The 14,938-nt window shown below is 27.8% G+C and overlaps 1 long non-coding RNA gene across 2 annotated transcripts in view; it reads right to left on the bottom strand.

The window, feature by feature from the left end:
- The window catches only part of LOC149031542 (uncharacterized), a 59,001-nt gene that overhangs the window by 9,090 nt on the left and 34,973 nt on the right, over positions 1–14,938 (bottom strand). Inside the window, exon 3 of one of the 2 annotated variants that reach the window (XR_016177653.1) lies at positions 12,119–12,131. The exons of the other annotated variant lie outside the window; for it this stretch is intronic. This is a non-coding gene — a long non-coding RNA (uncharacterized LOC149031542). Of the gene's footprint in view, positions 1–12,118; positions 12,132–14,938 lie in introns of those variants that run through there. 2 annotated transcript variants of the gene reach the window in all.

Genomic DNA, 14,938 nt, shown 5'->3' with positions numbered 1-14,938 from the left:
TGAAAAGCTCGTCTGACGGAACTGCAACGCATCGATGCAAGTCTGGAGTTAGGGTGGTGGTCTGGTCTGAGGTGGGGGGGGGTTGGGATAGGGGTGGAGGTAACTTGATGTTTGGGTGGGGTGTTTAACGGAGAGAAAATTGAAAAAAAGTGTGTGTATATCTATATATGTATGTATACGTAAGTGTATGTATATCGTACACGTCTGCTTTTATTCTTCCTATAAATAACATAAAGGAATGTGTATCCCTTTTCTTTATTTATTTTTATTTTTCCGCAACCGACAACCGAATAGAAACACGGTTTTACCTGGCATATAATATTTGCCGATTTTAAAATGAGTAAACGAGAAAATATATAATCTTGTCGCGTTTAACAAGCAATATTTGAAGTAAGATAAATTTGAATTGAATTTAAATCACGCGATGCATTTCTTTTTTCTTTTTTTTTTTGAGAAATATATTATATTTCAATATCACTATCACGAATATATATATATATTTCGCAAATAGTAACATCGGATTATTGATAAATAATTTTTTAATTGAAAAATATTAATTTTTTGTTTGTTGGGAGACAATATTTGTCAAAATTTGTCAAAAGTTGTGTACGTTGTTCTCCGTTGACTTTTATAGTTTGAACAAAATTTATATGTATATATATATATATATATATTTTTCATCTTTTTTTTTTTAATATAATATCCATTGTTACAAACATAATAATTCAAATAATATTAATAATAATCTTAATAATAATATTAATACAAACAAACAAACAAATAAACAAACAAAAATACAATGAAGAAACAATATTTGTGGACTTTAATCTTAAACCGATATACGTTCAAGTAACGTTTAACTATATATATATATAGATGATGATAATATAGTAACCGATCTCACGAGTAAACGTTATCGCGAATAACGTAGTCTCTTTGTCGTATAGGATAAATTGAGCCGCGATTAAACTGCTCTCTTTTTCTATCTTTTTAAAAGCACTTTATCCCACTTCAAAGGATCGTTTTCATTTCCCACCCTTCACTCTTACCCCAACCAACCCCTACCCTACCCCAACTCCTATCCTACTCTTCCTCTGTTTATCCCTTCGTAAGCTAACTTCATAATAACGGAATACGGATGAGAAAATAGAAATACGTGAAAGCAAATTTCTTCATCTATACTTTCTCTCTTTCTTTCTTTCTTCTTTTATCTTTTTGTTTTTTTTTTTATCTTTTTTTTTTATCTTGTGTCTAGTTTACGACATACGATACAGCAAGTAAAACGATGAAGAGAATTCGAATCTTCAAAACCATTTAACGTAAACTCAGATACATAGAAATACACACACAGAGATACACAGAAGTATATATATATATAGATGTAGATGTAGATGTAGATGTAGGATAACATAAACAGTTACTTTATGTGTGTGTGTGTGTGTGTGTGTGTGTGGGTGGTATACGGATCGAACCATTTAAATGCAAATTTCTCCATTAAATTGATAGATTATTGATTGTAATTGACGATCGGTATTGAGAATAAACGGTTTCACGATATATATATATATATGTGTGTGTATATATATATATATATTGTATCGAATCCTATTAAACGAGAAATTCTATGAAACACGCGTTACTAACGTAAACGCATTAAAACGCATAATCGAATCTATCATCGTCATCATTATCATCATCATCGTCATCATCATTGCGTCTCCTTCGTATCAGACATTTACTACTCACAATTGTTTCTCTTTCTTTTTATTCTTTTTCTACTTTGTTCGGTTTGGTTTTATTTTATTTCGTTTCGTTTATTCGATAATATTTAGGGACTTAATTTTTTGGAAATACTTGTTTCTTTTCCTTTTTATTTCTTTTTTAACATGCGATTAAAGTTGCAAAACTCTTTCAACCCTTTCAATACATCAATTCTGAAATAAACATTTTAATATTTTCATTTACAAATGTTCAACAAATTTAATCTTTTATTCTTATAAGAAAAGTGATCAAATTGAACAATATAAATTGTTTAATTTAATTAAATGTAAATAAAGAAAAGTATTTTTTAATTATATAACTCTTGAAAATAATTAATTAACCTTTGCATATCTACTTTCCTTCTATTATTCCTATCTTAGCATCTTTCTTTCTTTCTTTCTTTCTTTAATTCTTTCTAAAAGAAAAGTGAAATTTTTGTTCTCAGTAGCTTCGGGCTTATATATAAAAAAGTTAAAAACTATAAACGTCAAAATTTGGACAAACCCTTCCTTGGCTGCCATAAATGTTTCGTAATTAAGTGCAGTAAACCCACAGTTATAAAAGGGTAGTTAACCGAGATAACTTGTACGAGATAGCACGGATGAAAATTCATCTACCTTTTATCCTTTGTTAAAGTGCAACCCTCTTCCTACACCCCCTCTACCCCACCCTCACCCTTTCGTTCTTTTACTACCACAGATCTACATTAGGTATACTTTTAATAAAATTTCTCGGTACGCGTGTTTTTGTTTATATATATATACATATATGTCTTCTATATATATATATATGTACGTCTGTGTGAGTGTTTCTATGTCCTCTGTGTAAAATAGTAAATCAATTCATTGAGTAAAATCAAATGCAACGTGAACGAACAACATACACACTTATTTACTTTTTAATTAAAGAAAATACAAATTCACACCCCCCTCCCAACCACACCTCCTGAATTACGTGTGTGTGTGTGAGAAAATTTAAATTATTAAAAGAAAATATATATATTTCATGAAATTTCAATGTTTTTTTTTTATTCTTTCTTCTTCTTCTTTTTCTAATTGAGATAATTCTACCTAAATGTGAGTATATATATATACGTTATATAAATATTATACATTGTTTTTTTTTTCATTTTTATCAAATGACTTTTGATATCTAATCGTTCAATAAAATTAATTCATATAAATTTTGACGAATATAAACAAATGTACCTAATTGTACATTCTTCGTAGATGCAATTTATACGACGATGTATAAAAAAAAAAGAAAAAAATAGAAAAAAACTACGAGGAATAAAATTTTGGTTAATTATTTAATACAAAAATCTAAGATATAATTATTAATTTTCTTGTTGTTTTAAATGTTATAACAAAACGGACAATTTTTTTATTGAATAATTATTATTATTTAATAATCAACGTCCGGGACCCTAAATCGATCCGTCGAGGTTGTTGGTTTAAACATTAATAATAATGATAATTATGATTTGAATTTTATTCATTTAACAAATTGATTATTTTATGTATATTTTTATATATATACATATAGATACAACCTAATTGTTTTTTTTTTTTTTTTAATCTCACTTCGTAGAAAATTTACTTCTTTCTTTCTTTCTTTCTTGTTTACTTGCTTTTATTACTTTTCTTGTTTATTTTTATTTAAATAAAGGGATTGATCGCAGGGACAATATTTAATAATGCTCGTTATTAATTCTGGCACTTTCGAAGCATACGAAAAGTATAGAGAAATATAATTATCGTATATCTTTTTTTATTTTTTTTATTTTTTTCCCCCTATTTTCTTTAGAATTCTCTTTCTCTCTCTCTCTCTCTCTCTCTCTCTCTCTCTGTTTCTCATACACACAAGAAAACATACGTAGAGATACATACACAGCATACACGTTTTACGCGTACACATAATTAAATGATTTTATCCATACAACTTTTCTTTTACATTCTTTCATCAATACATTCGACGATATTTCTATTTTCTTTCTTTCTTTCTTTCTTTCTTTCCCTTTTTCTTTGTTTCTTTCTTTCACAATTATTGAAATCATTCAAAAAACACTGTAGAAAAAACACTCCCGGTCAAGTATTCTCTCACATATGTGTATGAATTATGTACTATTTGGTAAAAAGCAAAATGCGAGTACGTTCAGATTATCCCCCACCCAAAAAATTTCTCTTCCCCACTCCTGTCTGACTCTCCCCACCACCTAACAAAACCCCCCACTATTTTTCTTTTCAGATGTATCGGCAAAAAAGCAAAATAAAATTAAATAAAAATACGTTTATATATATGTATGTATAAATTCTTCCTGGGTGTACGTGAATGTATGTATATGTGTGTATTTATTTTTTATGTGTATGTGTACTTATCTCTGTTAATATTATATGTGAATGTAAATAGAAGAAAATAATTATGAAACTTCAAAAGGTAACGCAAATATATTAAAACAACTTACACATAAATCTGTGCATATTTGTATATATATACTTAAATAAATATATATCATTTATTTGAATATATATAAATATATACATATGTATACACATATACACAAATTACATGTAATTATTCGTAGAATTATACAGAGAATTATATTTAACTTTTATTTAGGCATTTTCTTTGTCTCTGCACGTGTTAGCCTTTTTTTCTTTTTTATTTACACATATGTATATATATATATATGTATATTACTTTGTCCATGTGTGTGTTTAACGTGTGCGCGTGCACTAATAATCTCGATTAAACATGTGCGTGCGTGTGTCATGTGTATATCCGTTTAATGGATCTGTGTATGCATAGGTGTGGGTGGAGGTGTGTGTGTGTTAACTTTTTTATTTTTTTTACCCTATATGCCCTTAAAAAAAAAAAATAAAAAAAACAAAAACAAAAATAATAAGAAGAAGGTAAGAAAGGAAAAGAAGGAGAAGAAGAAAAAGCAGAAGAAGAAGAAGAAGAAGAAAGAAGAAAAACAATGAAGAGAGAGAAGAAAATAAATAAATCTCACTGTATAACGCATTTTTGTTTATAATAATAATAATAATAATACAATAATTATTAAATGTATATATAAATATATTTAATCCTTTCGTCCCATGCAAAGGATTCATAATACGATCTCCAATTTAAGGTTCGTATTTAACATGCAAAATGACGAGCATGTGTTGGTATATGGAACGATATTATAATAACTCGTGTTTAAAGCATGACGTTACGAAACAATTAAATATATATATATATATATATTGTATATAGATATAGTTAGTTTGATAGATAAGATAAGATAAGAACAAGGTAGATAGATAGATAGATAGATGGATATAGGTATATTGTTTTCTGTGCTGCATTGCGGTAATTAATTAATGATTATTTGTTATATAAACATTGAATAACACATATATAAAATCATAAAACGATAAAACAAAAATAAAATAAATTATCCAATATATTAATATAATAATAATAATAATGTATTTTTATTATTTTGTTAAAATCTTCTTCTTGAAATATATATTAATATTTTCTGGTTATATTATATGTATATTTATGTATATATTTATATATTATAACTATACATATATATATAATATATAATATATAATATATAATATATATATTATATATATACATATATATGAATTAATTATTATTAATATTATTATAATTATTATTAAAGTTATTGTTATCGTTTATCAATGATATTATCATTATTAAATAATATTATAATAGTATGCGTGATACTGGTATGATCACGATAAAAAGTTTTTAACTATGCAAAGTGACCGGTAATTTCATCGTTTTTTTCTTTTTTCTTTTAATGCAAGATAAAAAAAGGAAAATTAAAATTAACAAAAAAATAAAAGAGACAAGTATAATATGATTAATATCACCAATATTTTGGCTCTTTGTATATAATTAACGAATTCAACGTTGTTTTGCGTGTAATTTGTATAACATTTAGTATCTATCTGTCTGTCTGTTTGTCTGTCTGTCGATGTATGTGTTTTATGTGTATGTGTATGCATTGGTATGTGCTTAGTTATGCACGTATTGTAATTATCCTGTACTTTGGTGTGTTTGCATATTCCACGTATACGCTGGCTTACTTTTTGCTTGCTTGCTTGCTTGGCATTCGGTGTACACTCTGTGATTGTTTAATCTGTCATTCATTCCGATTAACAAATTCCAGAAAGTACAACAACAAACCCTTTTATTCTTTCTAATTAAACTTTGGATTGTAATGCATGTAATGAATGTGTGTATATGTTTGTATATACGTGTACTAAATGTTAAAATATATCGTGCATGCATGTGTGTATGCATGTACACGTACAAATTGTATATTTTATTTGCATGGGCACGTATATGTGTATGTGTGTTTATTTATTTATTTCTATACGTTTTCTGTTAGTTTATATTTATTTTATATATATATATATATATAAAATTAATATATATAATAAAATTTCTATCTTTAATAAAATATTAATAATAATAATAATAAAAAACGAACAAACAAAAGAACAAATAATAATAATAATAATAATATTAATAATAATAATAATAATAATAATAATAATAATAAAATAAAAAGAGCAGAGACTGATATTGCACCCCCAACCGGTTTTTAATTAATAAAATCTATGAATTAAATGTGCAACAACAATTGTCGTAAACTATTTATGTATATTATTTAACCACCATAAAGAAAACAAAAAAGAAAATAATAAAATAAAATTAAATTAAATTAAAATAAAAATCATTTCTATGTGTTTAATATGCATTATTTTCGTGTAAATAATCTTAATATGTGTGTATGTGTGTGTGTGTTTGTGGTAATAATCTGTGTTTAAGGTATGTGTATATGTGTTATTTAGTTGTATTTTTTTTATTATCTTTCCATGTCCCCCATTTTAAAACATAAACTATATTTTCAACCAATGGTATAAGACTATAAACGGTAGATTATTATTATTATAAAATATAAAATATAGATAAACTATGTAAAATCATTCCGATTAATTAATAAATTCTTCTGTTTCATAGGTTCTTTTTTTTCTTCTTCTAATCTTTTGCCTGTGCGCAACTTTCTCTCTCTCTCTCTCTCTCTCACACTTTCTTTCTTACTTTCTCTCTTTCTTTCTCTCTCTCTCTCTCTTTCTCTCTTAAGTCCCGAATCGTGGAATGTCATCACTTCGCGATCTTCTTCCACTAATAATATTCTATATTTCGCAAATATTTTTATTGATTTATTTAATTAATTAATTATTTATTTATTTATTATACACAATCCCCGTCGCGACTTAGCGGATTATTATTATTAATAATAATAGTGTTACTCAGTTGTTTCTTTCTTTCTATCCATCTTCCCCCTCCCATCTTCATCCTCACTCACATAACCAACCCTTTCTACAACCCCTGCAATCTACCTCCTACCCCCTCTACTTATTTTTTTTCTTCTTCTTTCTTTTCATTTTCATTTTCATTTTCGTTTTCTTTTTCTTTCATTCATTCATTCCTATACATCGTTTGAATTATTTGTTGTTTCTTTCGTTAATATTTTTTCCTATATTTGGTTTTTGTTATTTTCTATTTAGAAAAATTATAACGCGACTTTGTTTTTTTTTCTTTTTTTTTTTTTTATTATTTTTATAGTCAAAGTTCATATTAGAGAAGATGCAAAAGAAGGAGGCGGCGGTGGCGGCGGCGACGGCGCATTTTAAAAAGTTTATTTTTTTTTCGCGCATTAAATTAGATTTTATCAAAAATGAGTTTTTTTTTTCTATTTTTTTTTTTACAAACGATTAATAGGACAGAAATTTTTTCGTTGTGTGTATATACCGTATTATATATATATAATTTTTTTTTAATCTTAAATTCATGTTATACATACGTACATATGTATATATTTATATATATTTATTTATATATTTATAATGCACGTGTACGTATTATATAAAACGTGTTTCAAGTGCTTTCCTTTTTTTACAGTCCAAGGAAATAAACATTTAAAAAAAAAAGGAGAAAAAAAAACCTGACTAATGAAACATTGAAACAATGTTAAACGGGGTCTTATGTATCTCTAAAAATCTATGAATATTGAAAATCAGTTAAAAATCAAGAAACAAAATGATTGATCTAATAAATAAAAAAAAGGAAGCATACAGAAATGCTTCTGCCATTAAAATGTCTTAAAAATGTTCTTGTCTTTAAAAATAAAATTAACTAAGTAAATATTAATTACGTATTTTTTTTTATACTTCGTTTAAACTTTGTCAATTTTTTTCGTAAAATTCGTAACACTGTGGTATACCACAACACAAAAAATAATTCTGACTTTTTTCTCTTATTGTTTTAAACTAAGGAAATTATGCTTGAATGTTGAACTTGAATAATGCTTGAATGCAAGCAGCACAAACACACGTGTACACGCACACGCACTCATACCACCCCTTTCTCTCGGTTTCTTTTGTAACCCTTGCGAACGCGAATGCACGTGTGCACGCGCGCGCACTTCCTTTCGCAAAATAATAACAATTTACAGTTATCTAATATGAAATCCAACTATAAAATTTCTTCTTTCAACAACTAATATGCGATTAATCACCCTGCGTTATTTATCGAATGATGAATTACTATTTTTTTATCATTTTAACGTGTAAAATTTATTTACACCGCGTCATCGACATTAATTATTATTATTATATTTCAATCAATCAATCAATCAATCAATCAATCAATCAATCAATCAATCAATCAATCAATCAATCAATTAATTAATTAATCAATAGATCGATTATTAAAATTATTAATCATTTAATTAATTAATTAATCAATTTTCTTTCCTTTACTTTCCTTTACTTTGCTTTGCTTTACTTTGCATTGCATTTTCTTTTTTCTTTTCATTAATTGTTTCATATGGGTTTTATTTTTATTTTTTATTTTTTTATTTTTATTTCTTTCCTTCATCTCATTCTTTTCTTTTCTTTTCAGTTCTTTTCTTTCTTTCTTTCTTTCTTTCTCTTCTTCTTTATCTTTATCTTTTTTCTTCTACATATTATCTTGTCTCGCATATTTCTTGCTGCCAGCAAATCGAACAAAAATATTCGATAATTGCTGGTCGGCAGCAAAAAATAATTCCAATAAAAAAAAAGAAAAAAACAACTACTTAAAGGGAGGAAATTGGCACCACGTTTGCTCCCATTTTACAATGTAATTCCGTAAAAGTTTAATTTTTTTTCTTTATTTTTTTTTTCGTCCTTAATAATTGCGACCCTTTATTATTCCCTTTCATTATCTTACAACCCCTACGTTTTTCCTCGTATGTTTCTCACCCTTTAATTATGATAAGTTATCCCCCTTTTTCTTTCTTTCTTTCTTTCTTTCTTATCATCATCATCATCCCCCGAGTCCATTTCATTCCTACAAAAACCACTTAGTTCATTCCTTTATCTTGTTTGTTATTATTTTTTTATTATTTTTTACTTTTTATTTATTTATTTATTACGATTTATTATAATCGCATAGAGAACCCTAATCGCGCAAGCTGTTCGAATTAAAACGTAATAAAACACACACTACCCCCTCTCTACTCTCCTAAGCGCAAATATTAAATTTAATTCAATTCTTCTTCTTCTTTTTTTCTTTTTCTCAAATTGTTTCCTACGAACCATGAAAAATAACACACTACCCCCTTCTCTCATCCCTTCAATTTAATATGTCGTAGGTGTTTTCTAAACCATTAATATTCTACCAATAATTTATTTTTTTTTTTAATGTAAATATTAGCACCATTTCGAATTCTATCCTTATTCATAGATAAAATTATATTTAATTTAAATTTTCACAATTTTTCTTTTTAATTTCATTTATATAATTGCACTTTCGAATTGCACTTTGCGTTAGGAGTGTGTGCGTAATGTGATAGAAAAAAAGAAACAAACAATAACACAACACAACAAACGATCGCATGTATCGAATACGAAAAAAATCATATACATATATATATATTAGTTTATACTATTATTATTATTATTATTATTATAGTTATTATTATTGTTATTATTATTATTATTATTATTATTAATGTCCGTTTCTAGCGTTCGTATTTAAAAAAAGCGCGCGTTTTTATTTTCTCCTTTTTATTTCCCACGTGACTTATCCACTAACGTTTAAGAAAAAGCGACCAGCGCCCTCACACTAAACACGTACTCGATTTTCCCGCGCTTTTTTCAAAACGAACTAACCTAATAAACGAACGAATTGTCAAGAAAAGGAAAAGGGGTGGACACAAATTGGTGGCAATAGAAAAATTGGACAAGTGGAGTATGGTCAAAATAAAAAGGAGATGGAATTGGATGGACTGGATTGACATGAATTCAAATTCATCAAGAAATTCACGGGAAAAGAAGACAAATATTTCTCGTTTCGACATAAAACATCCCTTTTTCCATACTCCCTTTCTTCCTCACTCAACCCCCCCCCCCATTCGAACAGCTTGCGATCGATGATTTTTTTTATTTTCTCTCTCGTTGATTTTTCTATTCGGTGTTCTTTTTTTTCGGAGAAATAAACAAAAATTAAAACCAAGAAAAGCTTCCCTCTCCAAAACGAAACGTCATCGTTTTATCGGCGCCATTTTTATTTTTTTTTATTTCATTTGATCTGATGAAATAGAAAAAAATGGCGACGAAATACGATAACAATTCGAGAGGATAATTATAATAATAATTACAATAATAATAATAATAATAATAATAATAATAATAATAATAATAATAATAATAATTATAATAATATTAATAATAATAATAATAATGATAATAAAAATTATAATAACATTAATAATAATTATATAATAATATTAATATTAATATTAATAATAATAATAATAATAATAATAATAATAATAATAATAATAATAATAAGAACCGAACTTGAACTTTAATATAATTTTCATATCCCTCGTTTTAAGCAAAGTTCTTTCATTCGAGGAAAAAAGAAATCTAATAAAAATCATCCCCATCATATATATATAGATATATATTATCAGAGTTTTACGACCTTCCCTTTTGCTCTTTACACATCTCACGAAAGAAGGTCGGCACAGATACACACACATAAGTGAGGGAAGCTCAAGCATATATATATATATATATAGAGAGAACCCTACAAAAAAAGATTTGGTGTTCGACAAAGAAGACAAAAAAAAACCCCAAAAAAAAAGAACAAAAAGCCGAGAGAGAGAAACATGGCCTCTACGCGTGGTCGTTTCTTCTCCATGGCCGTAACTTTCTGCATCCCCTATATATTATTGTATTATACATATATATGTATATAAATCGAGCTGTTCTTTTTCGTATCAACGAAACGTTTTACATATGTATATATATATATATATATATGTTTACATATATATACATAAGCACGCACGCACGTACCCGCACGCATACATACATACATACATACATATTTATACATATATACTTTGTATATAATATCCCCTAAAATAGAACAACACTCGCGAATTTCGTTTAGGAGAAGATATGCTTTTCGTAAAATTCGCCGAATTTTTTGTTAAACACGCGCTCATAATAAAAGTGCGCGCACACGCACGCGTATCATCTTATTTGTGTATCCTTTTCTTATTTCAATTGTTCTTATTATTATTATTAATAATATTATTCTTTAACGAGGAAGTAGTAGCAAACGAATTGTAAAATATAATTTATGTATTATATATATATATATATATATATATGTATATGCATATCCTATGTATGTATATATATACGTATTGACGCGTGTGTTGTATGTATGTATGTATGTTTTTGTATGTATGCATAGGTTTTGTACGTACGTATATATATATATATATATATATATATATGTATGCAATGTAAATCGATTCGCGCGTAAATAAATCCGTACGTGTGTGTGTATATGTAATTGTGTGTGTTTGTAGAAAAACACACAAGTAGCTGTATACACGTATATATATATATATATATTTATAGATATACATATATACATGTAAAAGAGATGTATAATAGAAATATTCTCGCGCTTTTAGGATAGAGTGTTCATGGTGTCGTTACTCGTTGCAGATAGCGTCAACGAGTTGGCCATGAAATCGTTAAGATCGATCTTTCTTGCCTCGGGATGTTTGAATTTAAAGTGCGTGCGCAGGTTATCGCTACGTGTGTACGTGGCACGACAGAGAGGACACTCAAACCTGCCGGGGAAGTGGACGTGGTAGTGGTTCCTGATGTGCGTCACGACCTTGCCGCACAGCTTGCACCTGTGAAGGTTGCAGCCGCCTGGCACCCGGTCAAAGGTCAGCCGCATGTGCCAGGCTTTTGAACCTGCAACATCAACACAAGACAAGTCACTTTCAAACTGTTTCCGCCTAAACCCCCCTTCACTTGACGCGACCTAAAACCGAGCCGCCCTTTTTCATTCTTTTTTTTTCTATTTTATTTATTCTTATTATTATTATATTTTCTCTCTTTCTCTCTCTCTCTCTCTCTCTCTCTCTCTCTCTCTCTTTCTCTTTTTTTATTTTTCTTTTTTTTTTATTTATTTATTTTCTTTATCAATTCTCAATTTCTAACTCAAATCTAGGGATTTTTTTGTTGGAGGGTTTTAATATCGTTTATATTTTTAGATTAGGTTCGCGAAATTTTGTTTTCTATCTCTTTCTCTCTCTCTCTCTCTCTCTCTCTTTTTTGTTATTTCTTTCTTTTCTTTTCTTTTTTTATTAATCGCACGATATTTTTTTGTTTGTTTGTTAATCTTTTCTTTTCTTTTCTTTTTTTTAAATTTAATTTAAACAACACGATTCAGTTGGTTACACTATTCTCGAATTATCAAAATCTGTCGCGATGGCGGCTCGTTTTTTTTCTCACTCTCTCTCTCTCTCTCATTCTCTCTCTCACTCTCTCTCTCTTTCTTTCTCTCATCCCTTCCCTTTTCCCTTCTAATTTGTTTGTTAATAATTATATTAATTTTTTAATCTATCTCAATATTTAATTTCTACTTCTTTCCTATGTAATTCTACTTTTCTGTTTTTCTATTTTATTTTTTTTTCTAAACAACCCCTACCCACCCCCTAATTATTTTAATCACTATTACTCGCGTTTTCCCTTTCAGTATATTACATATATATATATGTATGTAAGTAAATGTACACGTACATATTCGTTTTAATTATTTGATCTATATTTTTCTCATGAATTTAATCTTTTCTTTTTTTACTGTATTTTTTTATATTTTTTTATTTTTTTCATTACTTTTGCCTCGTTACTCGAAAGTTCTCTCGCGTTCACGCTACGATTCTTTTTCGCTATACCAGGAAAACTTTTACATATTTTTTTTTCCTTTCTTTTCTTTTTTTTTTTTTATTTTTGTTCTTTTTTTTATGCGTTCTAAATCCCTAACCCCATGCGTGTGCAAAGCTTTTACACGTATATACATACACATACACACACGTATTCATACACATTCTCTCTTTCTCATTCTGTTTTCTGTCCCACAGAAACAACCCCGTTTCCTCTCATTCGTAATTTACAAGAAAAAATGAAATAAAATGAAATAAAAAAATAAAAAACAATTAAAAAGAAAAATTATGTAAAATAATTACGCGCACCTATTACAACAACGAACACCCCCAACAACCCCACCCACTCCTCTTAACACCAGTAAAAAATTATTTTCCTTATTAATTTTATTTTTTTTTAATTTGTACACACATAGCACCACCAGTTAGATTACCACTACCGCAATAGAGAAAATGAAAAAAAAAAAAAAAGAAAAAAAAACAAGGAGTTAGAACATTTTTGTTTGTTTTTTTTGTTTTTTTTATTTTTTATTTTTTTTTTTGCCAAAACCACCACTTTTCTTCCCAGCTTTTTCAAATGAGAAGGAGGAGAAGAGCCACGCGTGTGTGAAACGCCGACACGTTTGAGGAAATACGTTAGATAACGTTTGTTTTTTAATATGTGTGTATATGTGGTGAGAGATATATTATGCGATTGTGAAAGAGCGTGAGAGCATATGTGTGTACCATATGTATGTATGTATGTATGTATGGTTTTTGGTTTGCTGTACGTGCGTGCTGCTTCTGCTTTTGCTTTTGCTTGCTGTGCCATTTTGCAATTCGGTTAGAGAGCCATTTTTTAATCATACGATATACACATGTAAGTTATGTCAATATGTATACAAGTATTTATATATATATATATATATATATATATATGTATATAATTATATATTTATGCGAATGCATTTGATGTAATATGTGTGTGAGTTAAATGTACATGATACGATAGATATTGAGAAAGAGAAAGAAAGATATGATAATAAAAAGCTTTTTTTAATAAACGTGATTGATTATAATAATAAATAAAAGAAACAAAGTTAAACAGAAAAAACAAGAGAGAGAGAGAGAGAGAGAGAGAGAGAGAAAGAGAGAGAGAGAGAGAGAGAGAGAGAGATAAACAATAAAAGCAGAGCAGGACACGAAAGGATTTATGTTTATTTTTTGTTGCGTATGTTCAAGGCTTTGATTTTAAACATTTTGAATTTTTTTGGAACATTGCATAATATTCTTATTATTAGTTACACTAATTTTGCCATTTCCATTCACCCTCTATAGCAAATACACGTGTTTGATGAATTTACTTTGAGGGGTGAGTAGGGGAGGGAAGTAGAATGAGCAATTAATTTCCTAACAAAATAAACATGAATAGTATGAAATTATTAGATAAATCAATATTTTATCGACGAAATTATTAACGAACGATTAAATAAAATTAAAAAAAAAAAAAAAATAAAACGAAACTATCAAATAATAGAAAAATATATATGGGCTGTCTATATTGAAAGTGGCCTATCTTCATTTTCCAAAAAAAAAATCGAGTTAGAATATTAGTTACATTTTTACATGATCTTTTCATTCTGAAGCAATTTGTTACAAATATATACGTATTGAAAATCATGAAGTGGCTTTTATCTCCATTCGTCCATTATTATTTTCCGGTTGCATGTAGTAGAAGAAATGTCATTAAACAAAAAGTAATTTACTGTTCGTTACCCAAGTTTATTACAATATCCACTTGACATATTCAAATAAAATGCTTTTCGACGCGCCCATAAGATACCATTTCATTTG

The sequence above is a fragment of the Polistes dominula genome, unplaced genomic scaffold (assembly GCF_049000335.1).
Source record: "Polistes dominula isolate Pdom_NZ unplaced genomic scaffold, Pdom_raw_medaka contig_17, whole genome shotgun sequence".
Lineage (NCBI taxonomy): Eukaryota > Metazoa > Arthropoda > Insecta > Hymenoptera > Vespidae > Polistes > Polistes dominula.
This window is presented reverse-complemented; position numbering and strand designations above follow the sequence as displayed.